Here is a 16,621-nt window from a genome sequence, read left to right on the forward strand (position 1 = left end):
CCAGCAAATCAACGATTGACTGAATAGCCAGCAGATAAGAAAGCAACATACCTGCCGCTTAATGATGCTCACTGTTACTTGACTTTGTGGGCCCGTAACTGTCTTTGTTCCAGCTGTGTTTTTTCCAAAGCATTATCGGTGCTATTCCATCAGGTTTTCTGAGTGTAAGAGAAAAACACCTTCATTGTGAAATATCCACCACAAGCAGTGAGACAGCGGTGCGAGAAGTGGTCTTTTAGCTCTCGGATGAAGGGGTTGCAGTTGAAATGGGGCTGAGAAGAATTCCAGCTGAAAGTGAGATTCCCTTGTCTTCCCTTCCGGTCTAAGATTTCAGTCTCCCCTAAAGAACGGAGTGACGTTGCCTGAGGGCATCTACCAGGCAGTCTGACAAAGAGGCTTCAGGGAGCAGGTTACTCGTTATGTCTACATGGGAGGTTGAAGTCAAATGACAAAGCAGGCTAAGTCCCCACTGAGTGGATGTTTGTGCATTTTTCTCCAGGGGAGTCTAGTATAATTTATTATTTGGACTTGCAGTTTTTGCCCATCACAGGCAGGGACACCGAAGAAGCTAGTCCATAAAAAAAAAAAATCTCTTTCCACGCTGCGTTAAGAAGGGAGTGTTGTACAAAGATTACTGCTGGGCCCTGGATGTTAAGTCTTGAATAGTTGTCTTGGCACTCCTGCTTCCTGTGCCACATTATACAAGTCACTGAGACACTGCAGCTTAGTTTTCCCCTCTGCAAAAGGCTTTTATGATACCTCCTGCAAAGAGAAGTTGAGGGGAGGCTGGAGACTAACATGCGTCTGACGAAGTGGGGATTCACCCACGAAAGCTTATGCTCTAATGCTTCTGTTAGTCTATAAGATGCCACAGGACTCTGTCACTCCTCTCTCTGTATTAGTAGTGCTCATGCAAGTCAGGTGCATAATGTTACACATGCTAAATGTTTGCAGTACGGGGCCTTGGTCTGTAAAGCTTTTGGATGAAAAGTATTATTATTATATCAGCTTTGCTGGGGGGAAATAGCAGCCCAAGAAAACACGTGGTGTGATGCCCAGTCTTATAACCAACCTCTCTCCTGCTCAGCGAGAAGATTTATCTGCACACTGGATGCGACGTATACAAAGGGCACAAACACAGAGGCAGTCAAATGTGAACTGCTCAAGTTCTCTTCATACGGTGATGTGACGCTCACATACCCAGCTAGTCAACGAGCCAAAGGAGGAGACCGTCCCACCGTCAGACTATCAACTAGGTCCTTCCACGGCTCCTCTCACCTTAGTGCCTTAGCATCCATGTAGCTGTGCATCCTCATGTGGGCACCCACTTGTCTCCGGCTGCAGCTCTCAGAGGATCCTCATTTCTGACACTCCTTATTGGGTTCTCCCTTAGCCCCGCAATGGCCTTTCTCAGCCTTCATCTTCTCGCCACTCCCACTCCAGGTATTCTGTGGCTTGGCCTTCTGGATAAATCAGAGGAAAGCCTGCCCCCTCCCCCAAGGTAACACTAACAGGTCCAAAGGAAAGTCCAAACAAACCTTCAAACTAAGAGCCCTTCTGTGGCCCACCTCTCTCAGACTTCACTGTAGTTCCCTTGTTGGCCTTACCTCAGGGCTACCCCTGCAGAGGCCTACCCAGCGCCTGTACGATTCTGCCTTCTGCAACTCCTGTTTGTTCCACAGCTTCTCTCCACCAGAGACCTGTTACCTCTGCGGCCTTCCCCCATCTGAGCTTCCCACGGTTTACCTGTAAGGCCTGCCTCCACCTTCACTGGCCAGGAGTCAATCAGCTAATGCCCCCACCTGTGCAGAGCACAACTAATTGGGGTTCTTTCCCTCACCTGGCAGGTGATGCGTCGTAAGCCCATCGCAACCTCACATAAATTGGATCTCTTCATCGTGGCCCCATGAGGCGGGGAAGTGTAGGTTGGTGAGCTACTCGCTGATCTGGGAATAACCAGCCATGCCCAAATCAATCCTTACCCTTGCCTCACGGCTTTGTTTATTCTTCCAAATGCAAAATGGAAACGACAGTGTAAAGCAAATGGCCTGTTTTCAGCTGTAGGTTGTGGCCTTCCTGGCCTCTGGCGGCCTACTACCCTAGGTCTTACCTCAGCCCAGGCACCTCCTCAGGACCTCTCACCTCACCCCTGTTCCTGTTCTTTCATTTGTTGGCCCATGCACGCACTTGTGGCTTGGGCTTAGCGGTTCCTCCCTCTTCACTGACTAGGTGGGCCTATACCTGCCTGTCCCAGATCTGAAAATAGTCCACAGGGCCTCTCACTCCACCATACTGTCAGAAGCTTGGGGTCACTGGATGCTGTCCGGTTGGGTCTGATAACTCCCAGCGGCTGCCTGCTTGCCAGGTGCCTTCCTAGCCCCTCTGGCCCGCAAAGGGGTAGAGTTGGTGACATGAAATATTACTCCATCTTAGAATCATAGAATCATAGAATATCAGGGTTGGAAGGGACCTCAGGAGGTCATCTAGTCCAACCCCCTGCTCAAAGCAGGGCCAACACCAACTAAATCATCCCAGCCAGGGCTTTGTCAAGCCTGACCTTAAAAACCTCTAAGGAAGGAGATTCCACCACCTCCCTAGGTCACCCATTCCAGTGCTTCACCACCCTCTTGAGATGGGGAACTGAGCCACACAGAGGTGTAGGGCCAGAGTCTCAAAACTGCTCTGCACCCATACTTGGGGCTAGGTTTTCATATGAGTTCAGCTCCCCATTTAGGGATCCAATAGAGAGGCCGTAGTTTCAAAAGAGCTCGGCTTAATTTTGGTCCCCAAATGGGAGCTGAACTCTCCTGAAAATCTTGCCCCAAATGTGGGTGCTACATGTTTGAAAATCTGGTGCTGTGTGACTTCCTGAGTCACCCAGGATGTCAATGGAAGAACTGGGAACACAACCCAGACTTCTTGTGTCCCAGTGGAGTATTGTAGAGGTGCGGACTCACCCCTGCGGCGCCTCCTGCCGGTGACTTCTGGGAATTAGCTCGATTTCCAGCCCGAGCGCCCTCTGCAGGCCAGTGATCCACCTTACCACTTGCTGTTGGGCCCCGTGGCCCTCCCTGGACCCGGTGCCCCTTTTACCTGGGGTGCTGCCCCCTGTCAGTAACCCCTTTCTCTGAGGGTCTCCCCTCCCCGGGGAACCCCCACCCACTATCCCCACCTCACCTCAGTATAAGGCTACTACCAGTCATTGCCTAGCCCCACGCCCTGGGGCAGACTGCAGTATCAGCCACTCATCACTGGCCAGGTTGGGTTTGGTCCTGCTGCCTTGGCCTACCCCTGGGCTGCCCTCGGCAACCCCCAGTACCTGTTGGCCTTATGCTAGGCCACAGCTTGGGGCTTTCCAGGCTGGAGCTCCCCAGCTCCTCAGCCTTTCCCCAGCTCTGCTCCACTCAGGTACCCGGTCTAGCTCCCTGCAGCCAGGCCCGTCTCCCTCTACAGGCAGAGGGAGACTGACTATCTCCCCCTGGCTTCTCTGCCTTTATAGGGCCAGCTGAGTCGGTTTGGGGCATGGCCCCAGCTGCAGCCACTTCCCACAATCAGCCCAGCCTAAAAGCTGCTTTCTCCAGCCACAGCCCCCCCCCGGGCTGTTTAAGCCCTTTAGGGCAGGAGCAGGGTAACCGCCCTGCTGCAAGTATCTTAGCCACAAGACCACGCTCCTTCTCCATGTTTTGGAGGAGTCACTTCATGCTGACGGTCTCCCCACCCACAACCAATTCCCATAGGTTCATCTCTTGACATTTTCTATTGCCCGTCTGTAATGGGGCGCACTTACCTCTCGCACGTGCCCCCTTGGCCGAACACGTGTCTGCACTTTCTGTACGAGTCTTCAGCGACCCAGCCCTCCGGTCGAGTCGCGGACAGTCTGCATGGGAGATATATCCCAGCAGGGGGTTGCTCCTTGCAACCCCTTTCTGATTGGCAGTGTTCCATGCAGCTTCTGCAGGCAGCTTGGAGGAGCTTCTCCACTGCTCTTTTCTGCAGCGGGGTGTGGCAGAACCATGAGACCTCAGGGCCTTGTCCACCTCATCAGACGGTCTTAAGTGTAGGCTATTTTATAGCTCACAGGAACTGAAAGTCTCCTTTCTTTTAAAAATCGGAGAGCTGCATTTATTGTCAAGGTGCAGCTGGGTATTACTGTAATAAATGAGCTAAGGCAGGTCCCTCATGGCCCTTATTAATGCAGCATTTATGCAAGAGTGAGCTTCCTGGCAGGACTGATTTCTTTCCTTTCTGAAACAGGTGATCAGCATGTTATTCCAGAGCTGTACAGTGCAAGGTAGCCTCAGAGATGGTTCTAAGGTGATCGCCATCAGTATATTGCTCATGCCTGGCTACATAGCTACGCTCCTCTCACGGTGTGACATTCCTCCCAGTAACAATGAAACAAGACAACCAGCAAGATGTCAGTGAGAGATGAAGCTTCTGCTGTGTAACTCTGGCGTGGGCATAGGTTATTTCAGAAAGACTGGCGAGAAATTTTTTGAAAAACCCAACCCTACACATGTATTTGTAAGGTCTGCACTAGCATTTCACTGACACTTCCTGTTCAAAAAATATAATTAAAAAGTATCTCCTTGTAGGGCTGAGTGATCACAGCGTGACGTCCCCAAGTGCTTGACTGCCAGACTCTAACCCTATTGAGGAGTCAAATTCTCAGTCTAATAATATGAGATTTATTGGCAAAATAATGAGCTCTAATTAAAACGCTTACACTTGAAGCAAATGTCATTTTACTCTTTTTCCCCCAATAATCTCTTTTCATCTGCCCCCTCTGTAGCTCAGCTTTTATCCGTTCTGGTGCCGCAGGAGTTGGCTTTGATCAGGTTCGCTTCTCCAGCTGCTCTCAGCAGACTGAGCTTTCCCTCTGAGTGGCTCGAGCCCATAATTGCCCAGATGTAAATAGTCAAGTCAATGGCTTTACATTAGGGATGAACCTGGCCCAACAGGGTCTGGATGGTGCTCGATCCACAGGGAAACTGCATCCTTTTGGGATTTGCCATGAGGATAACGAATCTGGCTGGTGGGGCTCACCCATGGGCTCAGAATTTAATGATCACCATGTCTAGGGTTGGGAAGGGAATTCCCCTCAGATCAGATTGGCAGAGACCTTGAGGGAGTTTTGCCTTCCCCTGCGGCCTGGGGCACAGGTCACTTGCTGGGTCAAATGAGAGAAAATGGTGGATTTTCTGTGAGTTGAAGACTTTACATCAAGATTTGAGGACTTCAGTTACTCAGCCAAGGTTATAAGCCTACTACAGGAGTGGGTGGGTGAGGTTCTGTGGCCTCCAATGTGCATGGTCATGATGATCCCTTCTGACCTTAAAGTCTATGAGTCTATAACAGCCCAGTAGGGGATAGAGCCGTGTGTACTGGAGAGAGCACTAGACTGGGCATCAGGGTTATAGACCCGGCTCTGTGTGACTGTGGGCAAGGCACTATGCTTCTGTGCCTCAATTTCCCCTCCCTCCCTTTGGCTACGTAGGTGACATTCTCTTCAAGGCTTAGACTGTGTCTATACACTATGGGCCCCAAACTCCAGCTGCTACTGCAATGTTAATAACAGCATGCTGGCAGTGCTTGTTCTTCCAAAGACTGAAAATGAGACACCCGTCATGTCTGAGACAAGGCCTGTCTCTTCGATCTGGGGTCCTGGACATTAAGTTGCTTTGCAAATTGGGGTTGTTCATATAGCCATGTTGCCAGCTGGCCCCTTTAGCACGTTCTTATATGTGTTTGTTAACCCTCCACTCCCCCGCCCCCCAAAACAACAATAATATAGGGCCACATCCTCAGCTAGTGTAAATCAGCATCATCCCTTTCAGTCAATGGACCTACACCAATTTGCAGGCCATGAAGATGTACATCCAACATTTGTCAGAGTGGTCAGCATAAAATTATCATTGATAACACAGTAGGACCCAGCGGAGATCAGGACCCAACTGGCCAGGCGCTGTATGGAGACATGTTCTTTGTCCCAAAGAGATGACACAGACTTTGCAATCCTGTGGCATTCCCTAAACCTCCCCTTTGACACAGGATAAGCTGGAGAAGAGTCGTTTTTTGAGAGGAATGAACTTTTTTTAACCTTAAAATATGTATGAAACTCTTATGTATATGTTTAATGCCATTTGAATCAGTAGATTTCTGTGGAACTCAAGCGGTCACATTTTGACCTTATGAGCCTCCCTTCCGTCCCCTCGCTGGTAATGGTGGGCTCTCTCCAAGCCCCTCCTCCCGCCACCACTACCTTTGAGTTCAGGACACGAATGCTCTATTTTAAAACAAATCATTTAGGGTAGCTTTAGCATCAACCTCAATTCAAGGATATAAAACTGAACATAATTTCAATAGCCTCTTCTTATCTAACCCATCCTAGTCACCAGCGATAATCTTCTTATGAACTCAAGATCAGATGGAGGCTGGCAAACAGCTGGCAATAAACCAAACCAAACCCCAAACAAAGTCAATTTCTACCCCAGTGATGTGGAAGTGTTCAAAGCCCCCAAAGGGCTGCGGGGCTACGGGTGCCAGAACAGAGCTGTGTTGTTCCAAGAGAGCTGGGCTGATGGTGTCACCTCACGTCGGTGGAACATATTCAGTATCTGGCTCCATACTTTAAATTCACATCCTGAAAGAAAAGAGGAGCTGATGAACTGGTTTGTTTTCTTTTTATGGAGCGATGCTTTAAAAGGGTGTATCTTGAGTGCCTATGTACACACAGAATTTGACCCAGCAGGGCAAAGGGTTTAATCAAGGGGGGGATTTCTTTTATATCATAAGAACAGCCAGATGGATATTTTGAATGGTTCGTGTGAGATCTTTTTAATCCTCTGGGGGCAAAGGAGAAGGCCTTTTGTTCTTCCTCGCTTTGTATCCAGTCTGCCTGCTCCATGTTGACATCATTAGAGCGAGAAGGGAATCGTTTAATCCTACTGGAACCAACTGCCAGAGAAGTCGGCAAAAGTCCCTCCAAAACACGGACTAGGAATGTGAATGGGCCCCTGTATTGGGCTTTATATTCAGAGGTTGCACTTTTATTATTCATTATGTGTATTTCTGTAGCATAAGAATTGTGCCAGGTGCTGTACAAATACATAGGGAAGGGCAAACCCTGCCCCAAAGGGTATGAGGAGACAAATAGACAAAGGGTGTGAGGAGCCTCTGCCTTGGGGCTTTTGCTCAAATTCTGGCTGCCCTCGGACATCTCTTATCACTGGCTTTGCCTGGGTGAGGTGCGGAAAAATGCAGTAGAAAAAAAGACCCTGGTCAGAGGAAAGAGGGGCCCTCACACCCCCACAGCTGAGCTCTTTCCAGGCTCGACCCCAACGAGCAGCATTCCTAGTAGAGTAAAATACTCCAGCTTTAAAATGGAATACGTTCGGTACAGCCCAGCAGAGAAGGAAATATTAGGGTAGGTCGTCACTGCAGAGTTACCCTGGGCTCGTGCCAGTGCCCCAAACTGCTGTCCCAACCACACAAAAACCTCTCACCCAAGTTTAGTGGTGCTTTTACTCCGGGCTAGCTGGCCTGGCAGGAGTGTGGGTTAAAGCCTAGGATCTGCTTTTACTTTGCATTGAAGACGCAGGCTAAATCACTTGAATGCTGACGGTCCTCTATTACCTTCCTGCAGTTCCCTCCAGGGGCCCAGGACAGTGCTCCCACAATGCACCGCGAAAGAATCAGAGGGATGCTCAGCTTACTGCAGCACAAAGAATCCTGGGCTATGCCCCCAGAACGCCCAGTGACACATGTGGGGGAGCACAGCGCCAGGACACAGTAACACAGGCAGGGCTTTGCCGTGTGCCTGCTCACACCTGGGCTAGGCTAAGCCAGGTGCGCAGACCTGGCTGCTGATCACCTGAGCTAACTCCGTCACGACGGCAGACCCTTAGGGCAAGTAGAGCAGCAAAACGTTGGGTGGGTCTTCGACTGGCAGAGTGGGGCTGAAGTTTGCACAGAATAGGAGGATTGTGTAACAGACCATGGGAATGTGAACCATGGTACAGGCGGGTACACAAAAGAGGATTTGATGGCCCCAGATTCAGGCAGTATCTTCTCCTTGGATGTTGGGCAGGGTTCTGCTGTTAGCCCCTTCAGAGACTCTCCTGACCCTAAGACTTGAATGCTTAGCTCCAGCGCTGATGACTGAATTTCTGCACTTATGGAAAACGAGCACTGACCACATCGTGATATTACACATACAGCTGCCGTAACCACCTCGCTGAATTTGGAGTCTCTCTCAGGTGCCGTGCGGTCCTGGCCCGCATTTTGAATTCTCTCCTTCTGAGCAACATTTCCCCACAACTTCTTGTTAAGCTTCGAAATCCTCTTTCCCACTGACAAAGGCATATTTCATGTTGAACCCAGGCAATGCCTCCTTTTCTCCATTTCTCCCTGGCATTGTTACCTGTTACTTGCCATTTACTTTCTAAGTCTCAAGGTTTTCTCACTGGTAAAAAAAATCACTTCTGTCCAGATCCTCAACAGGTATTTAGGTTCCTAAATTCCCATGAAATCCAAGAGAGGTCAATGAAAGTTAGGAGCCTAAATACCTTTGAGGATCTGGGCCTTTGCTCCCATTAACTTTTTCTCTCTCTGCAACAGATACTGAGCCGGGAGATGCATACTTTCCTCACATGAAGGAGGATTTGCCTTTCCTTGAATGAAGAAATGTGGGGGTTTATCCAGTGAGAGAACCACCCATGTGTATGTGCTGGCACAGGAAAGTCTTGACCATCCCATGTCTCCTAGCATCCCCCATCTGATCTCTCTGGGAAAAAGCTGAACAGCCACCTCCAGGCCGCTCCATCCATCCCTGTGAGGAAGCACAAACATGTCACCAAACCTCATGATCTGCTGTGTCCAAGTCAGCTGACAGCTCTACAAGACTCAGCCTGGCCGCCTAATAACCATCTCCAGGAAGAGATTGTCAGCCAATACAACCGCCTGAGGGTTATTCACACCATAACCATGCACGCAGCCGGAGGACTCCACACACCTATTGTGGCGTTTTCCCCTCTTGGCTACAGCTGCTGGGCTCAAGCCTTCCAAAGAGCGTCTACCAAGACAGGGCACAAGAACTCCCTGACCCGAGCCAGGCTGCACTATCACCCAGACACCCCACTGCCCTGCCCCTGCTATCGACCTTCTCACTCTTCTTACCTCACTGATGCAAAACAACCCATCCCCTGGGAGCTCTCACCAAGGACAAGTAAGTGATCTGAGGCCCCTAGCCTTCCTCCCACAGCTGATGGGCAAATCAGTCAACATGCACTCACATAGTCGAGTCCAATCCTCCCCATCAGCATTCTCACTGATCTCAATGGAATGGGTGGTGACCCTTGGCCACCCTCCCACATTAGCCAGGGATAATGCGTGGAGCAACTCCACCCACTTGGCTCACCAGATCCCTTCCCCATATTATGATTAATGACCATAGCGCCGAGGAGCCCTAGTCATAGACCAGGACCCCCTTGGGCTAGGCACTGTCCTACCACAGAACAAAAAGATGCTCCTTGCCCCAATCTAAGTATAAGACAAGAGACAACGAATGGATCCAGACATACGGAGGAGCACAAAGAAACAATATGTGGTGTCTGCACATCAACTGCCTAATTCCCCAGGAAAAAGCGAGATTAAGCAATTTGTACCCTTAGCTGTTCTCTCATGGTAGTTTGAGATAATTTGTACTCAGACCCATGTACCAGACTCAGCATTGCCCTCTCTCTTCCTACCTTTTCTGCATTCCCACGCTCCCATTCATAATCCCTCCACTATCTATCATTTACACTGACTGTCCTGGAGAGAAAGGATGGTCTGTGTAGCACCCTTCAGGGGAATGGATGGGAATGCAGGTTTGAGAAGGGGAGCATTTGGAAGCTATACCAGAAAGTTAATCTGCATGCTCATGGCTAGAAAGTTACCTGCACTTGCAGCACTTCTGGGCAGAGTCCCATTAAAATTAAGCGCAGGAGCCTCTCGTGTTATTACACTACATGAAACAGCATTGTGGTCTCAGGAGGTCTAGGGCCAATTCTCACAAATCTGCCACAGGTTTCCTGTGTGAACTTGGCCTTTCATTCACAGATTCATGGAGTCCAGAGCCAGAAGGGACCATTGTGAGCGTCTAGTCTGACCTCCTGCATAACACAGGCCAGAGACCTTCTCCAAAATAATGAGTCTCTCTGTGTCTCAGCTCCCCAGCTCTAAAATGATGATAATAGCCCCTCTTTTCTCCCACTCTCTGTCTGTCTTGTCTGTTTAGCTTACAAGTTCTTACTGGTGGTGTCCTAGGCACTGTAGAAACACAAAGTGGCCCTCATCTCAGCTGGGGCCTTCACATACCACTGTAATGCAAAGATAATAATTATCCGCTCGCTTGGAATTCTGTTCTCCTGGAAAAGTGTGTCAGATAACTACTAGCCCTCTGCAAAAGCTAAAGTGATATTTTATTTTATGACAAAAGCTCCTGACAGATTTAATTTCCTACCTACAGTCTATTTCCATTAGTTCCCCTTCCCATTAATGGATTCTAATCACCCTTTATTTATCCTGTATTTAATTTAGACATAAAAGAGTCTAAATTCAAGGCTGTTTGTAATTATTCAATTAACATTCCCAGGACAGGCACTCGTCTGTCATGTCTAAGCCAAATGTTCATGTTGAGTTGACATGCACTGTGCTAACGCAAGACCATTTTGCTCGGATATAGATCATGCCGAATCCAGTAGTGATCTAATTTCTGTATTTTAAGGGATTATCCCTCGTACATTGAAATAAAGTTCACATTTAGTAGACAAAAAGAATTCATTGCAATTTTAAAATTTGAAAAAAATTGGTGGTGGCTCCAGTTTTGATGTGTAAGGGGAAAAGTTGGTTCAGTGATCGAGGCACTAGCCTGGGACTCAGGTGAAGTAGGTTCAACTCACTGCTTCGCCCAGACGCCCTCTCTGATGGTGGGTTGGTCCCTTAGTCTCTCTCTGGCCCTGCTCCACAAACATGTTTAGGTGCCTAGGGTCTAGTTTTGGCTCCACTGCAATCCACAAAACTCCTGCAACATTTCTCAGGAAGGCGTTCATTCCAACCCCATTGTCAACACAGCGAAGTCTGCATGAATCATTTTGACGTTCTTACTTAATTTCAATAACATCAACATGTTTTGTTTCAATAATGGTCAAATGTTTCATTTAGACTTCATTGTTTTGATTCATTTTGTTTTTGACTTTTTTATTATATTACATATGTTAATTTTATATATTATATTTAATATTTAATGCAATATTAAATTGATTAAAATCAATCAAAACAAGAACATCTAAACAAAACATTTTGCCTTATTGAAATGCCATGTTTTTACCTTCTTTACATGAAATATTTCACCACTAAGTAAAATGATTCAACATAATTGAAATGAAATATTTTGATGGTCCTTGTCATAGGGTGACCCTATCTAGGGCCCCCTCCAGTGGCAAGTTCTGGCACAACAGGTGCACCCAGCCTCAGCTTCCCTTTTTGTCCAAACTATGATCAGAACATAATCTCTCGGTATCCGAAACAAAATGCACCTCCAGGTATAATTTATTCATAGACATCAGTGCACTAGTTCCCTCAAAGCCTTGTAGTAAAACATTTCTCTGATTTCACAGTAAATGCAAAAAGATCCAACAGGTTTTTCTGTTCCCAGAACAAGGGGCCCCATCGGCGAGTCAATAGCAACACTAACAACAAGGAGTCCCTGTGGCACCTAAGAGACTAATACATTTATTTGGGCATAAGCTTTCATGGCTAAAACCCACTTCATCAGATGCATGTGGGTTCTAGCCCACGAAAGCTTAGGTTCAAATAAATGTGTTAGTCTCTAAGGTGCCACAAGGACTTCTCGTTGTTTCTGCTGATACAGACTAACACAGCTACCCCTCTGAAAATAGCAACACTGTGTTCCCAGTTCCTTTTGCCATGAACCATGGCTCCACTGCACATGCCGCCCTGTCTTTAAGCCTTGCCCTGCTTGATTATGAACTCAGCTTCCCCCCAAAGCTGGTTCTTTCCCTTTTCCCCAAACCTTCCACTCCTCAGGGGTCCCCAGCTTTCATCCGTTCTCACCAGCAGTTCTGTTCCAGTTGTCCTCAGAACTCCGCTTCCTCAGTCTCCTGCTGTTCTCGGTCGAACAGCTCTCACCTGCTGCTTCCTGTTTCTCCAAGTCTTCTCAGGTGCTGACTGTCCAGCTCTCTGTTTCTCCAGGCCTCAGGCAGCTCTCACCAGCCAGTCTCCTCCCTCGAGGGCCAGGAGCCATCTTTTAAACCCAATTGGGGATTAGTTGACAAGTCACATGCGCGCTGGCCTCTTCCCTCTTCAAGGGCCTTATTCAATTCTGGGAGACAGGTGGACGGGAGGCCCCTTCCCCAGACTTGTGGGAAGAGCTACTGGATTTGGGACCCAAATGAATACAGGGGACAACTAAGGAATAACAGGGCCTAGATTGGCGGGGTCATAGGTTCAAAATTCAGGATCCAGAGGGGGACACCGAGCAGAGAACCCCAGACAGCGCCCACTGCTCCTCAAAGCTGTATAGGGAGCCAGTGGCCACTGCCCGAAGGAACTCTGCCCACATATGTGAGACCAGGGAGGAATGGAAATAGGCCCCACAGTCGCAGAGCATCTCCCTGTCCAAGCATCCTCCTCCTAGTGCTGAAGATGGCCACTTTGGCCAGCGCCAGGTGGAGGTTGCTGAGGCGGTCTCGCCACTTCATGGGGCCACGGACAGGGTGTGTGTATATGAAAAGGTGTGGGGCAAAGTGCACCCAGAACCTCAGCAGGAGGTTCTGGAGGAGCCGGAATAGGGGCTGCAACCTGGCGCATTCGAGATAAGCGTACACCTGGGTCTCCCTCACGCCACAAAAGAGACAGGCATTGGGGATGGGGGATGAACAGTGCCAGATACACAGCCTGTTCCCACGGCTCCATGAAGGAGCCACCAACTGATATCCCCAGCAGGCTGTGGGACCAAGGTGGAGTACGGGCTGGTAAAAGGTATCCCGATGCCAAGTGGCAGGACATGAGGGTGAGGAAGTGGAACGTGTGAAGCACAAGTGTGTAGAGCTGTTCTCTAGGCATGGTTCAGAAACGAACTGGCTGCAGGGCACTCAGCCAGCTCAGGTTGTGGAAAGGATGGGGCAGGGGAAGTGGGGTTGGGCTCACAGAGCAGGGACCCGATGAAAAGATTCGGAGGGCCAGGATGAGGGGCGGATAGGGGGCATCTTTGCTCAGGAACTGCTCAAGGAAAACCCAAGAGGTGGGTGACAAGGCTTCCCCCACCTCCTGGAGTACGTGCAGGGTGGAGAGCCCCATGCATCAACCGAGCGCCTGGGGATCTGCCCAGTCCCCCGGGTCGTAGTCCAGGAATTCTCTGACTCTGGTGCTTTCTGCCAGGACCAGCCTCTGGCGCACCGAGGGGGACTCTGCCAGATGGGCGTTGTGTAGCAAGGGCTCCGTGAGCTCTTCGGGGCCAGTGACATGTTTCAACAGGTAATTTGGTGTCATTTTATTTTGCAGGAAGCTTTGATATTTTTGGTTTCTCCTTCTGATTGGGAATGATTACCCCCCCCACCTCCTCCCACCAAAAAATCCCATCAGAATTGCAACTGGAACGGAAATCCTGGCTTCCCGCCAGCTCTCTCTAGGCAGAGCTCAGGTACCTTATTGACACACCTCTACCCTGATATAACGCGGTCCTTGGGAGACAAAAAATCTCACCGCGTTATATCGAACTTGCTTTGTCCCCCCCTTACTTGTTCCCTGACCGCCCCCTCCAGAGACCCCCGTCCCTAATCACCCCCAGGACCCCACCCCCTACCCAACCCACCTGACTGCTCTGACCCCATCCACCCCCACCCCCCGCCCCCTGACAGGCACTCACCGGCAGAGGCGGGAAGAGGAGCAACGTGGCCCCAGCCCGCTCCACTCCGCCACCTCCCAGCCGCGGTGCTCCGCTTCCCGCCGCCGGTGAGTGCGGGGAGGTTGGGGAAAGGACGTCCCCCCGCACTCACCGGCGGCGGGAAGCGGAGTGATGTGGCCTTGCCCCAGCCCCAGCCATGTCGCTGGGGGGCAGGGGAGGGAGGTGGTTGGGGAAAGGTCCCGTACTCACCTGCGGCGGGAAGCGGAGCGCCGCAGCTGGGAGCTGGCGGAGTGGAGGGGGCTGGGGCCAGGCTGCTCCACTTCTGCCGCTGCCGGTGAGTGCGGGGGGATCCCTTCCCCCAAGCCCCCTCCCCCGAGTGACACGGCTGGGGCCGGGGTGAGGGAAGCGGAGCGGGCTGCTCCTGGCCCCCTGCTAATCCCCCGGGCCACTCTGGGACGGCAGGACCCCCAGCATTGCCCCCCACAGCTCCTGCCTCCTAGACCCTGGGGGGGGAGCCCCTGACCGCCCCCGAGACCCTCTGCCCCTTATCCAACCCCCCGGCCCTGGCCCGGCCCGGCACCCTTAACACGCTGCTCAGAGCAGCATGTCCGAGCTTTACCGCCTTGTATGCGAACCTGTGTTATATCGGGGCACGTTATATGGGGTAGAGGTGTATTTATCTTCTCCTCCTGGTCGTGCATTCTGCAGGCTCCGGTGGGCTCAGCTGGCCTGTGAGTGCACGGACCTTCCCTTCCTCTCTTGTACAGGAGCTGGGCACAATGGAAGAGCAAAGACCGAGGGGCAGATTCTGATAGCTTCTTCCCCACTTGACTCCTCTAGAAGCCCCATTGTCTTCACTGCTCTTCAGTGTGCACAGGGGGAGTAAGATCTTGCCCCATCACTTAGGCACTATCATCAGCACTAGACACCCTGGTAGGGTGTCAGTGGCCAGTGGTCCCCTTCCTGTCTCCTCCAAAGGACCTAACACCTTGTGGGAGGGAGTACACACAGCCACACTCCCGGCTGGTTCCTGAAGGTATTTTCCCTGCCCGAGGCTCTGTGCCTCTAGGAGCTCTCGCTGGGGAGCACATCTGTGCACTGTTCTTTACAGCGCGCTGTGGCCTTAATGACACAATTATCCTTTACTGCATACAAACGTACTTCCCAGTAAGTAGGAGCTGCATGACTAATGATGTTTATTTAGCACTTCAGCATCAAAGCTCCTATCGGAACACCAGGTAACGGTCCGTCTAATCTGGTCTTTGGTCCCCTACAAATAAATGACTCAAATTAAGGCATTAAAAACCCCATAATGGAAATAGCTGTGCAAACCATGCAGGATGCCTTCTGATCCCATCCGGCGAAGAGCTTAAGCACAAGGATTTTATCCTAGTGCGTGAAACTGCAGATGTTATTCTTGCCCACATATGTCTCTTTGTTTCTGCAAACTCCCAAAGCTATTCTGTTCACTCACCAGTATCTTGCAGCAGTGAATTCCACACATTAATTATTCATTGCATTAAAAAACATTCCTTTGATCCTTTTTTCATTGATTGATGGGTTCCAAGTCCAGAAGGGACCATTGGGATCATCTAGTCTGACTTCCTGTATAACACAGGACAGAAAACTCCCCCCGCCCCCTCCACCTAAAAAAATTCACAGTGCATAGCTGTTAGAAAAAACATCCAATCCTTAAAGATTGTCAGAGATAGAGAATCCACCGTGACCCTTGTTTCATGGTGCCATGGTTCATTACTCTCACTGTTAAAAAAAGATGCCTCATTTCCAGTCTCAATTTATCTAGTTTCAACACCCAGCCATTGGCTCGTGTTAGACTTTTCTCTGCTAGACTTGCGAGCCCATTATCCAATGTTTGGTCCACATGTAGGTACTTCCAGACTAGGATCAAGTCACCCCTTAACCTTCTCTTTGTTAAGCTAAATAGACTGAGCTCCTTGAGTCTATCACTATCGGGCGTGTTTTCTAATCCTTTAGTCATCCTTGTGGCTCTTCTCTGAACCTTCTTCACATCCTTTCTGATTTGTGGGCACCAGAACTGGACACAGGATTCCAGCAGTGGTCACACCAGGGCCGAATACGGAGGTAAAACCACCTCTCTGCTCTGACTCAAGAGTCCCCCATTTATGCATCCCAAGATCACATCTGCTTTTTTTGCCACAGGGCCACAATGGGAGCTCATGTTCAGCTGATTACCCGCCACATCCCCTAGCTCTGTTTCAAAGTCCCTGCTTCCCAGGGTGGAGTCCAGCCCCTGGGCAGACATGACTTAGCCCTGGTGTTCCCCATTCTCCTCTTGCTGCAAACTCTGGCTCTGACTCAGTCTGTGTGTCAGCCTCACAGCTGCCTGTCCACTCCCCCCCCGTACCTTTCTGTCAGGGGTAGCTTTTAACTGACCAGCGTCACGTAACTGGTCTCTCGGCCAATCAGCCCTGGTGCAGGGTTGAAACTGAGGAGCCCCTCTCCATGGCGATCAACCTGGCGATTATGTTGGAGGGGCTGCTCCTTCTCTAGGTCACCGTTTTACCTTTCCTGCCTGGTTGCTTTTCATCTAACTCTCAGCATGCAGGATAACATCACAAAGACACACCCAGGGACATGGGATAGTTATACAAAAATAACACAACTATTCCCGTTTGCCCACGAGGGGCGAAAAGAGAGGCTCCAAGACAAAAGAAAAGGGCAGCTTGGATA

Source organism: Mauremys mutica, chromosome 4 (genome assembly GCF_020497125.1).
Source record: "Mauremys mutica isolate MM-2020 ecotype Southern chromosome 4, ASM2049712v1, whole genome shotgun sequence".
NCBI lineage: Eukaryota > Metazoa > Chordata > Testudines > Geoemydidae > Mauremys > Mauremys mutica.